The 14,646-nt window shown below is 46.8% G+C and overlaps 1 protein-coding gene across 13 annotated transcripts in view; it reads right to left on the reverse strand.

Annotated features, from left to right (window-relative positions):
• ncor1 (nuclear receptor corepressor 1) overlaps positions 1–14,646 on the reverse strand; it is a 273,467-nt gene that overhangs the window by 185,037 nt on the left and 73,784 nt on the right. The window lies entirely within an intron of this gene.

The raw sequence follows: 14,646 nt of genomic DNA on the forward strand, positions 1-14,646 counted from the left end.
ATTGGTGAAAGGGATACAGGGCTGCAGAAGGGGAATTGTGATAGAAGGCAGAAGACCACAGAAAAAAGAAAAGTGGGAGGGAGGTGATAGGCAGGTAAGGAGATGAATTGAGAAGGAAATAAGAATGGGGAATGGTGAGGGGCATTACCAGAAGTAAAACAGCTTCTGAATTCTGCTGTTCTGAAACTGTAAGTAGGTTACAGAATTACTTTGAAAGCAGAAGACCATTACTATCAAAAAATACACGAGTCATTTACAAACTTGTTTACCCTTCTCAACATTATGGTGCAAGCACTTCAGAATCCTGAGGGCTACTTTAGCACTACATAAACACAAGAGGTTCTGCATTTGCTAGAGATTCAGAGCAACATAGACAAAGTGCTGGAGGAACTGGTGGCACCTATGAAGGGGAATAAAGAATCAACGATTCAGATAGAGACCCTTCGGTAAGACTGGCACGTAGCAGGAAAAAGCCAGCTCAGTTCAAGCACCACATGATTAACATGATAAAGTGAAGTGTCAATGTCGGGGCACTTCTAGTGCAGCTATTGTTAAATGTTATCCTTTACAGATTTCTACTTTGTATAGATGATGTACATCACTGACTTTACAGTCATACTGGATGTGAGTTTCAAAGCATCTACAATTACAGCGACATTAACATAAATCAGAACAATATCATCACGGGACACTGCTCAGAACAGAACAAATACCAGCCACAAAGATTTAACAGTGCACAAACCCCACACATCTGATGGAGTTGAATAAATGCGATCATCCTAGTGACTACATCCGTAGAAAGTGTTGACTGACAAAATCTGGCTCATTCAGCATTGTTTCCTGAAAGGAAAATCCAACCTGACTAACCTACTGTGATTTTTTAAGGAAATTAAAGCAATGTAGACAAAGGAGATGTAGTAGATGTGGTGTACTTGGATTTTCAGAAGGCCTTTGACAAGGTGCGGCAAATGAGGCTGCTTAGCAAGATAAGAGCCCATGGACTTACAGGGGAGTTACTAGCATGGGTGGAGCACTGGCTAATCGGCAGAAAACAGAGAGTGGGAATAAAGGGATCCTATGCTGGCTGGCTGCCGATTACCAGTGGAGTTCCACAGGGGTCATTGTTGGGACCGCTGCTTTTTACGATGTATGTCAATGATTTGGACTATGGGATTAATGTATTTGTGGCGAAATTTGCCGATGATACAAAGATAGGTGGAGGAGCAGGTAGTGTTGAGGAAACAGAGAGCCTGCAGAGAGATTTAGATAGCTTAGGGGAATGGGCGAAGAAGTGACAAATGAAATACAATGTTGGAAACTTAGGTGAAAGAAATAAATGGGCAGACTATTATTTAGATGGGGAGATAATTCAAAATGCAGAGATGCAAAGGGACTTGGGAGTCCTTGTGCAGGATACCCTAAAGGTTAACCTCCAGGTTGAGTCGGTGGTGAAGTTGACGAATGCAATGTTCACATTCATTTCTAGACGCATAGAATATAAGAGCAGGGATGTGATGTTGAGGCTCTATAAGCACTCGTGAGACCACACTTGGAGTATTGAGTGCAGTTTTGGGTTCCTTATTTTAGAAAGGATATACTAACATTGGAGAGGGTTCAGAGAAGATTCACAAGAATGATTCCAGAAATGAAAGGGTTACCGTATGAGGAGCGTCTGGCAACTCTTGGGCTGTATTCCCTGGAGTTCAGGAGAAGGTGGGGGATCTCATAAAGCATTCCGAATGCTAAAAGGCCTGAACAGATTAGATATGGCAAAGTTATTTCCCATAGTAGGGGAGTAGGATTGAAGAACGTCAATTTAGAACAGAGATGCGGAGAAATTACTTTAGTCAGAGAGTGGTAAATCTATGAAATTTTGTTGCCACGAGTCATGCAGGCCAAGTCATTGGGTTCATTTAAGGCAGAGATAGATATGTTCTTGATTAGCCAGAGCATCAAAGGGTATGGGGAGAAGGGATGACTGGAAGAATTGGATCAGCCCATGAGTGAATGGCAGAGCAGACTCAATGGGCTGAATAGCCTACTTCTGCTCCCATGTCTTATGGTCTTAGCTGTTGAGCTGGAATCTGAGCTCCAAACACTGACACATCAGGAAGGGGGAGAGTTAGCTGGATGTGTGTTTCAGGAATCAGTCATATGCTTCAGATTAACTACATGAAATTCAGTCAGTGGTCAGGAAAAGGAAACTGATACAGTGAGTGAAGCAGGTAGAAAAATCCAGGAGCAGTATTGAAGGAGACTCAGACCTTGAAATTATCTAACAGGTTTGAGACTCCAGTTCACTGTATGGACAAGAACGGGGTTACAGGAAGTATGAATAACCTAATCCATAGCTCAACAGTTATTATTGCAGATAGCAGTCAAGGATGGTAGACACTGTTGTCACCAGGATTGAGAGAGCTGACAGCTCTGTTGCCTACTTGGTGCTTCATTTGTCCTGCAGAAATATTTGGAGCAGCATGATAAGGATCCAGTTATTGTTATCCATGTGAGTCCATTAACATGTCGAACAAGGAAAGATGCTCTGTTGAAGGCGTGAGCAGCTAGCGACTAAATTAAAAAGCAAAACTGCAAAATTAGTAACTGTTAGATTTCGACCATATTGTACCTGGGTAGTCGACAACTGCTGGTATGAACAATGAACTCTCCAACTTCTGGTTAATAGTTCATAGAATCATAGAAAAGTACAGCGTAGAAACAGGTCCTTTGGCTGATCTACTCCATGCTTAAACAATTTGAACTTCCTAATCCCATCAACCAACACCAGGACCATAGCCCTCCATATCCCAACTATCCAAATACATATCAAAACTTTGCTTAAACGTTGAAATTGAGCTCATACACTTCACTTGTGCTGACAGCTCATTCTACACTCTCACCACCCTTTGAGTAGATGTTTTTCTTAAGCTCCCCTTAAACTTTTCACCTTTCACCCTTAACCCATGACATCTAGATGCAGTCCCATCCAACCTCAGTAGGAGAAAGCCTACTTGTATTAACCCTATCTATGTCTCAATGTTGTATACCTCTATCAGATCTCCTCTCAATCTTCTGTGTTCCAAGGAATAAGCTCCTAAACCATTCATTCTTTCCTTATATAACTCAGGTGCTCCAGAGCCAGCAACATCCTTGCAAATTTTCTCGGTACTTTTTCTAACCTTATTTACATCATTCCTGTAGGTAGGCGACCAAAGCTGCATAGAATACTCCAAATTAGGCCACATCAGTCTTATACAACTTCAACATAACATCCCATCTTCTGTGCTCATTACTTTGATTCATGAAGGCCAATATGTCAAAAGCTTTACAACCCTATCTACCTGTGACATCACTTTCAATGAATTATGTCATAGCCGAAGGGTGGTAGTGGAGAGGAGCTCCCACGACTAAACAAATGCTCTTCATGGCGTGCGTCTCAAACAGCCTCTGACAACCTGGCCTTCATGTGTGGCATAGTTCTTATGCCCGGCAGAGCTGTTCTCACTGACAGGAGAAGGGGCAAAGGCAGGCCACTGGCACCTTAAAACCAGTTGCTCTGGGCATATGGGGTTCGTTAACCACGGATAGTAGCTCATCTAGGAGAGGGAAAACTCCGATTTCAAAGCTCGGCTGCCTTGCGGCTATTCCCCACACACGAAAAAGGCTTTGGGAGTAAACCCTGAGGAAAAATCCAGAGTTGGAGTCCTTAAGGCGGCTGACTGCTGTACCCAGCACTGGCAAGGCAACTCCTGCGATGCTGCTGGCACCAAACTGTATTGACTTTCGTCGTTCCTTTGGACCTGTCACCAGCATGGAGAGTGGGAGGACCCACTGCATGGGCAACAGACGAATCTCCATATCAACTCTGCCCTGGCTTGCACCCTGGAGAGGCTATACCAGAGGCACAGTACCCATGGTTGACCACAACCGACAGAGGACACATTTCCAGATCCCTTTGTTCGACCATGTTCCTCAGTACTCTACTGTTCACTGTTTAAGACCTACTCTTTTTAGTACTTCTGAAGTGCAACACCTTGCACTTGCCTGCATTAAATTCCATCTGCCATTTTCCAGTCCATTTTTCCATCTGATCCAGATCCCTCTGCAAGCCATAATAGCCCTCCTCGCTGACTACGGCACCCCCAATTTTGGTGGCATCTGCAAATTTGTTGAACCACATTTTCATGCAGATCGTTGATATACATGACAAACAACAATGGACATAGTGTGGCGACCCACTTTCTGCGCAGGCGAACTGGCTCACAAATAGCCAGTGCGCGGGGAGAGACTTTGGTAATGCACCTCTGATGTCATTTCCGCCCGGAGAGGGCGTGCGCTAGGGATTAAATGCCAGCACCGCGAAGTTTGAATAAACTAGTCTCGAAATGACTTACTGACTGCGTGTCGTCTCTAGCTCTGTATGTAGTACATCGCCACATTGGTGACCCCGACGGTCCAAATGAGATTTGGACCAAAGATGACCAACTCTTCATCTGTTCACGCAGTTTCGCTGAAACTGCCAACTTTCTGGATGCTGCGACCACGCGTGTGGTTTAGCCAAGCAGAAGCCCAGTTCCAGATCGGCAGATATCCTCTGATTCCACGCGTTACTATCACGTGGTGAGCGCCCTTGACCAGGAGACGGCCGCCCAGGTTGCGGATTTCATACAGTCACCCCCGGAAGAAAGCAAATATGAAGCATTCAAAGCGCTGCTCATTGAGACCTTTGGCCTCTCACGGCGTGAGCGGGGTGCCCGCCTGCTTCACTTGGACCGTTTGGGAGACAGACTGCTGTCAGCATTGATGAACGAGATGCTGTCCCTGGCTGACGGACACAAGCCCTGCCTCATGTTCGAGCAAGCATTCCTAGAGCGACTGCCCGAGGACATACGTGCTGTCAAAAGCCAAGTGGGAGAGCGTGGCGTCCGTCGGTCAGATTACCAGGCCACTCGCCCAACAGCGGACCAGACCAGGCCCGGTGGGGGGGGGGGGGGGTGCACACAACACAGAGGCAGGAGTGAGGAGGCCAGTGAACAGTGGTGTTTCTACCACCAGCGGTGGGGAACAAAACCCGCCGTTGTCGCCTGCGCTGCAGGCCCTGCCAGGGCCAGCTGCCGCTAATGACTATGGCGGCTGGCCACCAGGACAGCCTCTTGTATGTCTGGGACAAACAGTCGGGACGCCGCTTCTTGGTCGACACTGGAGCGGAGATCAGCGTCTTGCCCCCGACAGGGTATGACACCCGCAACAGGAAGCCAGGACCCACCCTGAGGGCTGCAAATGGCAGCACGATACGGACCTACGGCACCCGCACAGTGCAGCTGCAGTTCGGCGTCAGCCGGTTCACGTGGGACTTCACACTGGCCACCGTGGCCCAACCAGTCCTGGGGGCGGACTTCTTGTAAGCTCACAGCCTACTGGTTGACTTGCAAGGGAAAAGACTGGTACATGCCGAGACTTTCCAGACGTTCTCTCTGGGTGAAGCCAAGTTGCCGGCCCCACACCTGGACTCCATCACGCTGTTGGACAACGAATTCACCAGAATCCTGGCGGACTTTCCATCGATTCTGGCACCGCAGTTCACGGCAGCCATGCCCAGACACGGGGTACAGCACCACATTCCAACCCAGGGACCACCCCTCCACGCCCGCGCACGAAGGCTCCCCCCGGAAAAGCACTGCCTGGCGAAGGAGGAGTTCAAGAGGATGGAGGAATTGGGGATCGTACAGAGGTCCTACAGCCCATGGGCCTCCCCCTGCAGGGTGCCTAAAGCAGCCGGAGATTGGAGACCATGCGGCGACTACCGCAGACTGAACGAAGCTACCACTCCAGACCGCTACCCCGTGCCGCACATACGGGACTTTGCAGCAAACCTGCACGGGGCAAGAATCTTTTCCAAAGTAGACCTTGTCCGGGAATACCATCAAATCCCGGTGCACCCTGAAGACATCCCCAAAACAGCACTTATCACCCCGTTCGGCCTGTTGGAGTTCCTCCGAATGCCGTTCGGCCTGAAGAATGCCGCACAGACGTTCCACCGGCTAATGGACGCGGTGGGACGCGACCTGGACTTTGCGTTCATCTATTTGGACAACATCCTTATAGCCAGCAGTTGTTGTCAGGAGCATCTGTCCCACCTCCGCCAGCTCTACTCCCGCCTGAGTGATTTCGGCCTCACGATCAACCCGGCCAAATGCCAGTTCGGTCTTGATACCATCGACTTCCTGGGGCACAAGATTACCAAAGACGGGGCAACACCTCTGCCCGCCAAGGTAGACACGATCCGCCACTTTGCCCGGTCAAAGGCCTGCAGGAGTTTGTTGGTATGGTGAACTTCTACCACCGTTTCCTCCCCTCAGCAGCCCATATCATGCGTCCTTTGTACACCCTGATGTCAGGTAAAGGCAAGGACATTACTTGGGACGAGGAGGCCACGGCTGCTTTCGTTAAAGCCAAGGAAGCCTTGGCAGATGCCACGATGCTGGTGCACCCCAGAACGGACGTTCCGACCGCACTCACGGTGGACACATCCGACACAGCAGTCGGTGGGGTGCTGGAGCAGCTCATCGAGGGGCGCTGGCAACCTCTGGCGTTCTTCAGCAAGCACCTACAACCACCCGAACTCAAGTACAGTGCTTTCGACCGGGAGCTGTTGGCACTGTATCTGGCAATCTGGCATTTTAGGTTCTTCTTAGAAGGTTCACCACATTCACGGACCACAAACCGTTGACCTTCACGTTCACGAAGGTGTCCGATCCCTGGTCGGCTCGCCAGCAGCGACATCTGTCCTACATCTCCGAGTACACAACAGACATCCAGCATGTTTCGGGAAAGGACAACGTTGTGGCGGACGCACTCTCCAGACCAGCTGTCCAGGCCCTGGCCCTGTCCCTGGGTGTGGACTATGCAGCACTGGTGGAGGCGCAGCAGGCAGACGACGAGATGCCCAGCTACAGGACCGCAGTCTCGGGTTTGCAGCTGCAGGACTTTCTCGTAGGCCCAAGTGATAGGACGCTCCTGTGTGAGGTGGCTACCGGCCAACCTCGCCCCATCATCCCAGCAGCCTGGAGGCGGCAAGTTTTCGACTCCATACACGGTTTGGCGCACCCATCTATCAGGACAACCGTCCAGCTGGTCTCCAGCAAGTTCACGTGGCATGGACTTCGCAAGCAGGTCAGTGAATGGGCCAGAACGTGTGCGCAATGCCAAACAGCCAAAGTGCAGCGGCATACTAAAGCCCCGCCGCAGCAGTTCGAATCCACCCGCCGGAGGTTCGACCACATTCATGTGGATATCGTAGTGTCCTGAGGAGCGCGGTACCTCCTAACTATGGTAGACCAGTTCACGAGGTGGCCAGAGGCTGTCCTGCTCACCGACACATGTGCCGATTCCTGCGCCCAAGCACTGATCGCAACTTGGGTAGCACGCTTCGGGATACCGGCCCACATTACCTCCGACAGAGGCGCCCAGTTCACCGCCAGCCTGTTGGGAACGCAGCTACACCACACTACTGCCTACCACCCACAGTCGAACGGACTGGTGGAACGCTTCCACCGTCACTTGAAGTCGGCTCTCATGGCCCGCCTGAGCGGACCTAACTGGGTGGACGAGCTTCCCTGGGTCCTGCTTGGAATTTGTACAGCGCCCAAAGAGGATCTGCACGCCTCGTCGGCCGAGTTGGTGTACGGCGCGCCCCTGGCCGTCCTGGGAGAGTTCATACCAGCCCCAAGGGGGCAAGAGGAAGAACCTGCAGCAGTCCTGAACCGGCTACACAAAAGGCTCAGCAACCTGGCCCCCGTACCAACTTCACAGCACGGACGGACCCCGACCCATGTACCCAAAGACCTGCAGAACTGTAAGTTTGTGTTTGTACGAAGGGGCGGACACCGCGCACTGTTATAGCGGGTATGAGGGGCCGTTCAAGGTGATCAACAACGGGTCCACATACATTCTGGACATTGGGGGGAGAGAGGAGGTTTTCACGGTAGACCGACTCAAACCAGCCCATGTGGACTTGGCGCAGCCGGTCGAGGTTCAGACACCGCGGCGCAGAGGTAGACCTCCCAAACAGAGGCTGATCCAGACTGTGGACATTGGGGGGGGGTGTATCGCTGGCTCTGGGGGGGGGGGGGGGGGGTTGTTATGTAGTGACCCACTTTCTGCGCAGGCGAACCGGCTCACAAATAGCCAGCGCGTGGGGGGAGACTTTGGTAATACACCTCTGATGTCATTTCCACCCAGAGAGGGCGGGCGCTAGGGATTAAATGCCAGCGCCGCAAAGTTTGAATAAACTAGTCTCCAAACGACTTACCGACTGCGTGTCGTCTCTAGCTCTGTATGTAGTACATCGCTACAACAGTACCAATCCCTGTGGCATTCCACTAGTCACAGGCCTCTAGTCAGTGAGGAAACCATCTACTACCACTTTCTGGCTTCTCCCACAAAGCCGATGTCTCATCCAATTTACTATCTCATCTTGAGTGCCGAGTGACTGAACCTTCTTGACCAACCTCCCATTTGGAACCTTGTCAAATGCCTTGCTAAAGTCCATGCAGTTAAGTCCACTACTTTGTCTTTATCCACTTTCCTGGTAACTACCTCAAAACCTTATAAGATTGGTTAGACATAATCTACCATGCACAAAGCCATGCTGACAATCCTTTTATCGGCCCATGTCAATTCAAATACTTACTGTATATACCTTGTCCCTTAGAATGCCTTCCAATAACTTTCCCCACAAATGATGTCAGATTCACAGGCCTATAGTATCTAGTTTATATTTAGAGCCTTTCTTAAACAGTAGAAAAACAATGGCTATCCTCAATCCTCTGGTACCTCTCCTATTGCTAAGAATGACTTAAATATCTCTGCTGGGGCCCCAGCAATCTCTGCACTCCCCCCGCCCCCAAAGGGTCCAAGGGAATACCTTCCCAGTCTTTCAGGATTTATACACCCTGATTTTCTCCAGGATGGCAAACACCCCCTCCTCCGTAAGCTGTATAGGGTCCTTGAAGTTGACACCACTTTGCCTCACTTTTATAGACTCTGGGTCCGTCTCATGAGTAAATACAGATGCAAAATATTTCTTTAAGATCTCAATCTGTTTTGGTTCCACACATGGATTAGTATTCTAATCTTCCAGAGGACGGATTTTGCCCCTTGTGATCCTTTTGCTCTTAACATATCTGTAGAATCCCTTAGGATTCTTCTTTACCTTGTCTTCTGGAGCAACCTCATGCCATCTTTTAGCACTCCTGATTTATTTCTTATGTGTTCTCCTGCATTTCTTATAGTCCATAAGTACCTCATTTGTTCCTACCTGCCTACATCTTTTTTCCCTCTTAACCAGGGCATCAATATCTATTGAAAACCAAGGTTACCTACACTTGTTATCTTTAGCTTTTATTCTGAACAAACAAACTTTATACTCTCAAAATTTCATTTTTGAAGGCCTTCCACTCTCCAAGTATATCTTTGCCAGAAAACAATCTGTCCCAATCCACACTTGCCAGATCATTTCTGATATCAAAATTGGCCTTCCTCCAATTTACAATCTGAACCCATGAACCAGACCTACCTTTTTGCATATTTACTTTGAAACTAATGGCATGGTGATCACTAGATGCAAAGTGTCCTCCACACAAACTTCTGTCAACTGCCCTGTCTCATATCCTAATAGCCGATCAAGTATTGCACATTATCTCGTAGGGATTTCTGTGCATTAAGGAAATTTTCCTGAGCACTTTTGACAGACTCTGTCCCATCTAATCCCTTGATGTTATGGGAATGCCAGTCAAACTGTGGAAAATATAAATAATCTCCCTTAACAACCTTATGGTTCTTGCAAGTCTGTAATCTCTCTACAAAAGTGTTCCTCTAAATTCCACCGACTGTTGGGTGGTCTGTAATACAGGCCCAATAATGCGGACATAACTTATTTATTTCTCAGTTTCACCCATAACACCTCACTAGACAAGTTCTCCAGCCTGTCCTGATGGAGCACTGCCATGATATTTTCCCTGACTAGTATCGCCACCCCTCCTCCTTTAATCCCTCCTCAATAAAACTGTTCCTCTCAACAAAATTAAAGAGGAAAACATATGGTTCAAAGGTTGGTGAGAGAGAAGCAGGCTTGAATCTGTAGATCATTGATCAAAGATCAATGGTAGTTCAAAGGTGGTACACTTTGGAAGGACAAACTCCAAGGCAGAGTACAAAGTAAATGGCAGGATACTTGGTAGTGTGGAGGAGCACAGGGATCTGGGGTTACATGTCCACAGATCCCTGAAAGTTGCCTCACAAGTAGATAGGGTAGTTAAGAAAGCTTATGGGGTGTTAGCTTTCATAAGTTGAGGGATAGAGTTTAAGAGACGTGATGTAAATATGCAGCTCTATAAAACTCCAGTTAGGCCACACTTGGAGTACTGTGTCCAGTTCTGGTCACCTCAGTATAGGAAGGATGTGGAAGCATTGGAAAGGGTATGGAGGAGATTTACCAGGATGCTGCCTGGTTTAGAGAGTATGGATTATGATCAGAGATTAAGGGAGCTAGGGCTTTACTCTCTGGAGAGAAGGAGGATGAGAGGAGACATGATAGAGGTGTACAAGATATTAAGAGGAATAGACAGAGTGGACAGCAAGTGCCTCTTCCCCAGGGCACCACTGCTCAGTACAAGAGGACATGGCTTTAAGGTAAGGGGAGGGGAGGGAAGTTCAAGGGGGATATTAGAGGAAGGTTTTTCACTCAGAGAGTGGTTGGTGCGTGGAATGCACTGCCTGAGTCAGTGGTGGAGGCAGATACACTGGTGGAGTTTAAGAGACAACTAGACAGGTATATGGAGGAATTTAACATGGGGGGGGGGGGGGGGTTATATGGGAGGCAGGGTTTGAGGGCCGGCACAACATTGTGGGCCAAAGGGCCTGTAATGTGCTGTACAATTCTATGTTCCATTGACACCAGTATGGAGAAGCACTGTTCTGATAGGACAATTCCACCTGAATCATGCTGGGACCAGAGTCCTAGCAGATCGCAGAACCAGAGCTGTAGATAGAACTTTAAACTAAACAGTGGGGCTGGGTTCAATGTCAAAGAAAACCGGGGAAAAGGCTGAATGAAGGAGACTTTGGGAAGGGAGGCAATGAATAAAGGACTGAGTGCATTGTATCTGAATGTGCACATATGGAAGGTATCATATTGAAAACTTAGGTTGGGGTGGCCCTGATGATAGAAAATGAAATTAAATTGTTTAGCAAGAAGAAACAGAACATCAGAGGATGTATAATGTTTGTGGGTAAGTTGAAGCCTCCGGACAAGAAGTCAGGATTTAGTGTGCAAAATATACCAGATATGGAAAAGACATGTGAAAAAGAATGGTACAGTGATCATGGGGAAGTCAATATGTGAGTAAACTGGAAAAAGCACGTAGGAAGTGGACCACCAGAAAAGGAATTTGTGGAACTCCTGAAACGGCTTTTTAGTGCAGTTTGTGGTCAAGCCCACTATGGGACAAGCAATTCTGGATTTAATACTCTGTCATTAGGCAGGTTTGATCAGGGAGCACAAGATGAAGGAATAATTTCAAGTCAGTGCCCATTATATGATGCAATTCATCCTGCAATTTGAAAGAGAAGGTGTAATAGAAGATTGGATGAGTGGCAAGAGGCAAAGAGTGGGAATAAAGGGAGGTGGCTCTTCTGGTTGATCAAAGGTGTTCCATAGGGGGCGATGTTAAGTATACTTCCATCCATGTTATATGTTAATGAATTGGATGATGGAATTGATGGCTTTGTGATCATATTTGTGGACAATACAAAGAAAGGTGGAGGAGCAGGTGGTGTTGAAGAAGCAGAGAGTCTGTAGAATGACAGAGATTAGGAGAATGGGCAAAAAAAACAGCAGATGGAATGGGGTGTAGGGAAGTGTAAAGTCATGCATTTTTTGTTAAATGAATAAAGGCATAGACTATTTTCTAAGCAAAGAGAAAATTAAAAATCTGAGGTACAAATGGACTTGGGAGTCTTCGCGTAGGATTCCCTAAAGGTTAACTTGCAAGTTTAGTCCGTGGCAAGGAAGGCAAATGCAATGTTAGCATTCATTTCAAAAAGACTAGAATATAAAAGCAATGATTTAATGCTGAGGCTTTATAAAGACATTATTTAGACTGCACTTGGGAGTATTGCGAGCAGTTTTCAGCCCCTTATCTAAGAAACAATGTGCTAGCATTGGAGAGGGCCCACAGGAATGATTTGCTGTTGTGAAAGAATTAATGTATGAGGAACATTTGATGGTTCTGGGTTCACTGTAGTTTAGAAGAATGAGGGGTGAAATCTCATTGAAACCTATCAAATATTGCAAGGGCAAACACGAGGAAATCTGCAGATGCTGGAAATTCAAACAACAACACACACAAAATGCTGGTAGAACACAGCAGGCTAGGCAGCATCTATAGGGAGAACCGATGTCGACGTTTCGGGCCAAGACCCTTCGTCAGACCTGTCCTGACGAAGGGTCTCGGCCCGAAATGTCGACATCGCTTCTCCCTATAGATGCTGCCTAGCCTGCTGTGTTCTACCAGCATTTTGTGTGAAATATTGCAAGGACTAGATACAGTGGATATGGAGAGAATGTTTCCTATAATGGGCAAATCTAGGACCAGGGGAACAACACACACAAAATGCTGGAGGAGCTCAGCAAGCCAGGCAGCATCTATGGAAAAAAGTGCAGTCAGCGTTTCGGGCTGAAACCCTTCTGCAGGACCAGTGGGCACAGCCTCAGGATAAAGGAGCATCTATTTAGAATAGAGATGAGGAAGAATTTTTTTTACAATTCATTGCCACAAATGGATATAGAAGCCAAGCCAGACCATCAGGAAGGGCAGGCAGATGATTGGGTGTAATTGCAGCTGGCAATCAGTGCACTAGGGATGCAAAATCAAAATGGGTTGCAAATGCAGCACTTAGAAATATTATACTGAGTACAAGAAGTAACGAGGATGATCTTGTTGCACCATTATAGTTTGTCAGGAATGATGTTGTGGCCATCCCTGAATTGTGGCTGAAGGATGGTTGTAGTTGGGAGCTGACTGTCCAAGGTTATACGTTGTATCGGAGGGATAGGAAGGTAAACAGAGGGGGTGGCGTGGCTCTGCTGGTAAAGAATGGCATCAAGTCAGTAGAAAGATGTGATTATAGGATTGGAACATATTGAATTCTTGTCAGTTGAATTTAAAAACTACAAGGATAAAAGGACTCTGACGGCAGTAATATACAGGCCTCACAACAGTAGCTGGGATGTGGACCACAGATTATAATTGGAAATAGCAAAGGCATGTCAAAAGGGCAATGTTATGATAGGGGAGATTTCAACAAACAGGTCGATTGGGAAATTCAGGTTGGAAATTAATCTCAAGAGAGAGAGTTTGTTCAATACCTACAAGATGGCTTTTTGAGCAGTTTGCTGTTGAGCCTACTAGGGGATCAGCTATACTGGATTGGTTGCTACATCATGAACTGGAGGTGATTAGGGGGCTTAAGGTAAAAGAATGCTTATGTGATCACATTATAGTTGAGTTCAACTTGAAATCTGACAGGGAGAAAATACATTTTGACATAGCAGTATTTCAGTGGAGTAAAGGAAATTACAGTGGTGTGAGAGGAGTTAGCCAAAGTAAACTGGAAAGAGATGCCAGCAGGGATGATAGCGCAGCAACAATGGTGTGAGCTTCTGGGAAAAATGAGGAAGGTGCAGATGTATTCCAAAAACAAAGAAATGCTCAAATGGCAAAATAGCACACCCGTAGCTGACAAAAAGCAAAACAGAGAGTAATACAATAACGCAAAAATTAGTGGGAAGACAGAGGGGAACCCTACAGAAAGCAAATAAAGTTACTGGCATTAAGAATATTGGCTAATTGGCAATGAGTAGGAATAAGAGGATCCTTTTCTGGTTGGCTAGTAATGTTCCTCAGGGGTCTATGTTGGGACTGCTTCATTTTATGCTGTTTATCAATGATTTAGATGATGGAATAGATGGCTTTGTTGCCAAGTTTGCAGGTGATACAAAGACTGGTGGAGGGGCAGGTAGTGGGAGACAATAAAGGTACTTGTCAAACACAGATTTTTTCTGTGCCTAACTGATCATTATTCTGAAGGGTTAAATTCTTATAACACTGCAAACCCATTTTCAAGGGCTCCATAACTCGTGCTCCCAGTATTATTACTTTTTAAAATTTGCACATTGGTCATTCGTCAATCTTTAAGTATAGTTTTTCATAAATTCCATTAAATTTCTTTATTTTCCTGTAAATAGCTACAAGAAAATAAATCTAAAGATAGTATATGGTAACATATACATATATACACACACACACACATATATAATAAATTTACTTTGAATTTTGAAGTTTGCAGCCGATTCAAAGTTCAGTGGATGGACAGGTAATGCCATAGAGATAGAAAATCTGCAAAAGGACTTGGGACAGCCTGGAAGAATGGACAAAGAAGTGGCAGATGGAACACAGCAGAGGAAGGTGTGCAATTATGGACTGTCGCAAGAAGAATAGAGGTTATAGACTGTTTTCTAAATGAGGAGAGAATTCTCAAACCAGAGGCGCAAAAGGACTTAGGAGTCCTAGTTCAGGACTCTCTCAA

This window comes from Hemitrygon akajei, chromosome 8 (assembly GCF_048418815.1).
Source record: "Hemitrygon akajei chromosome 8, sHemAka1.3, whole genome shotgun sequence".
In the NCBI taxonomy this organism is placed as follows: domain Eukaryota; kingdom Metazoa; phylum Chordata; class Chondrichthyes; order Myliobatiformes; family Dasyatidae; genus Hemitrygon; species Hemitrygon akajei.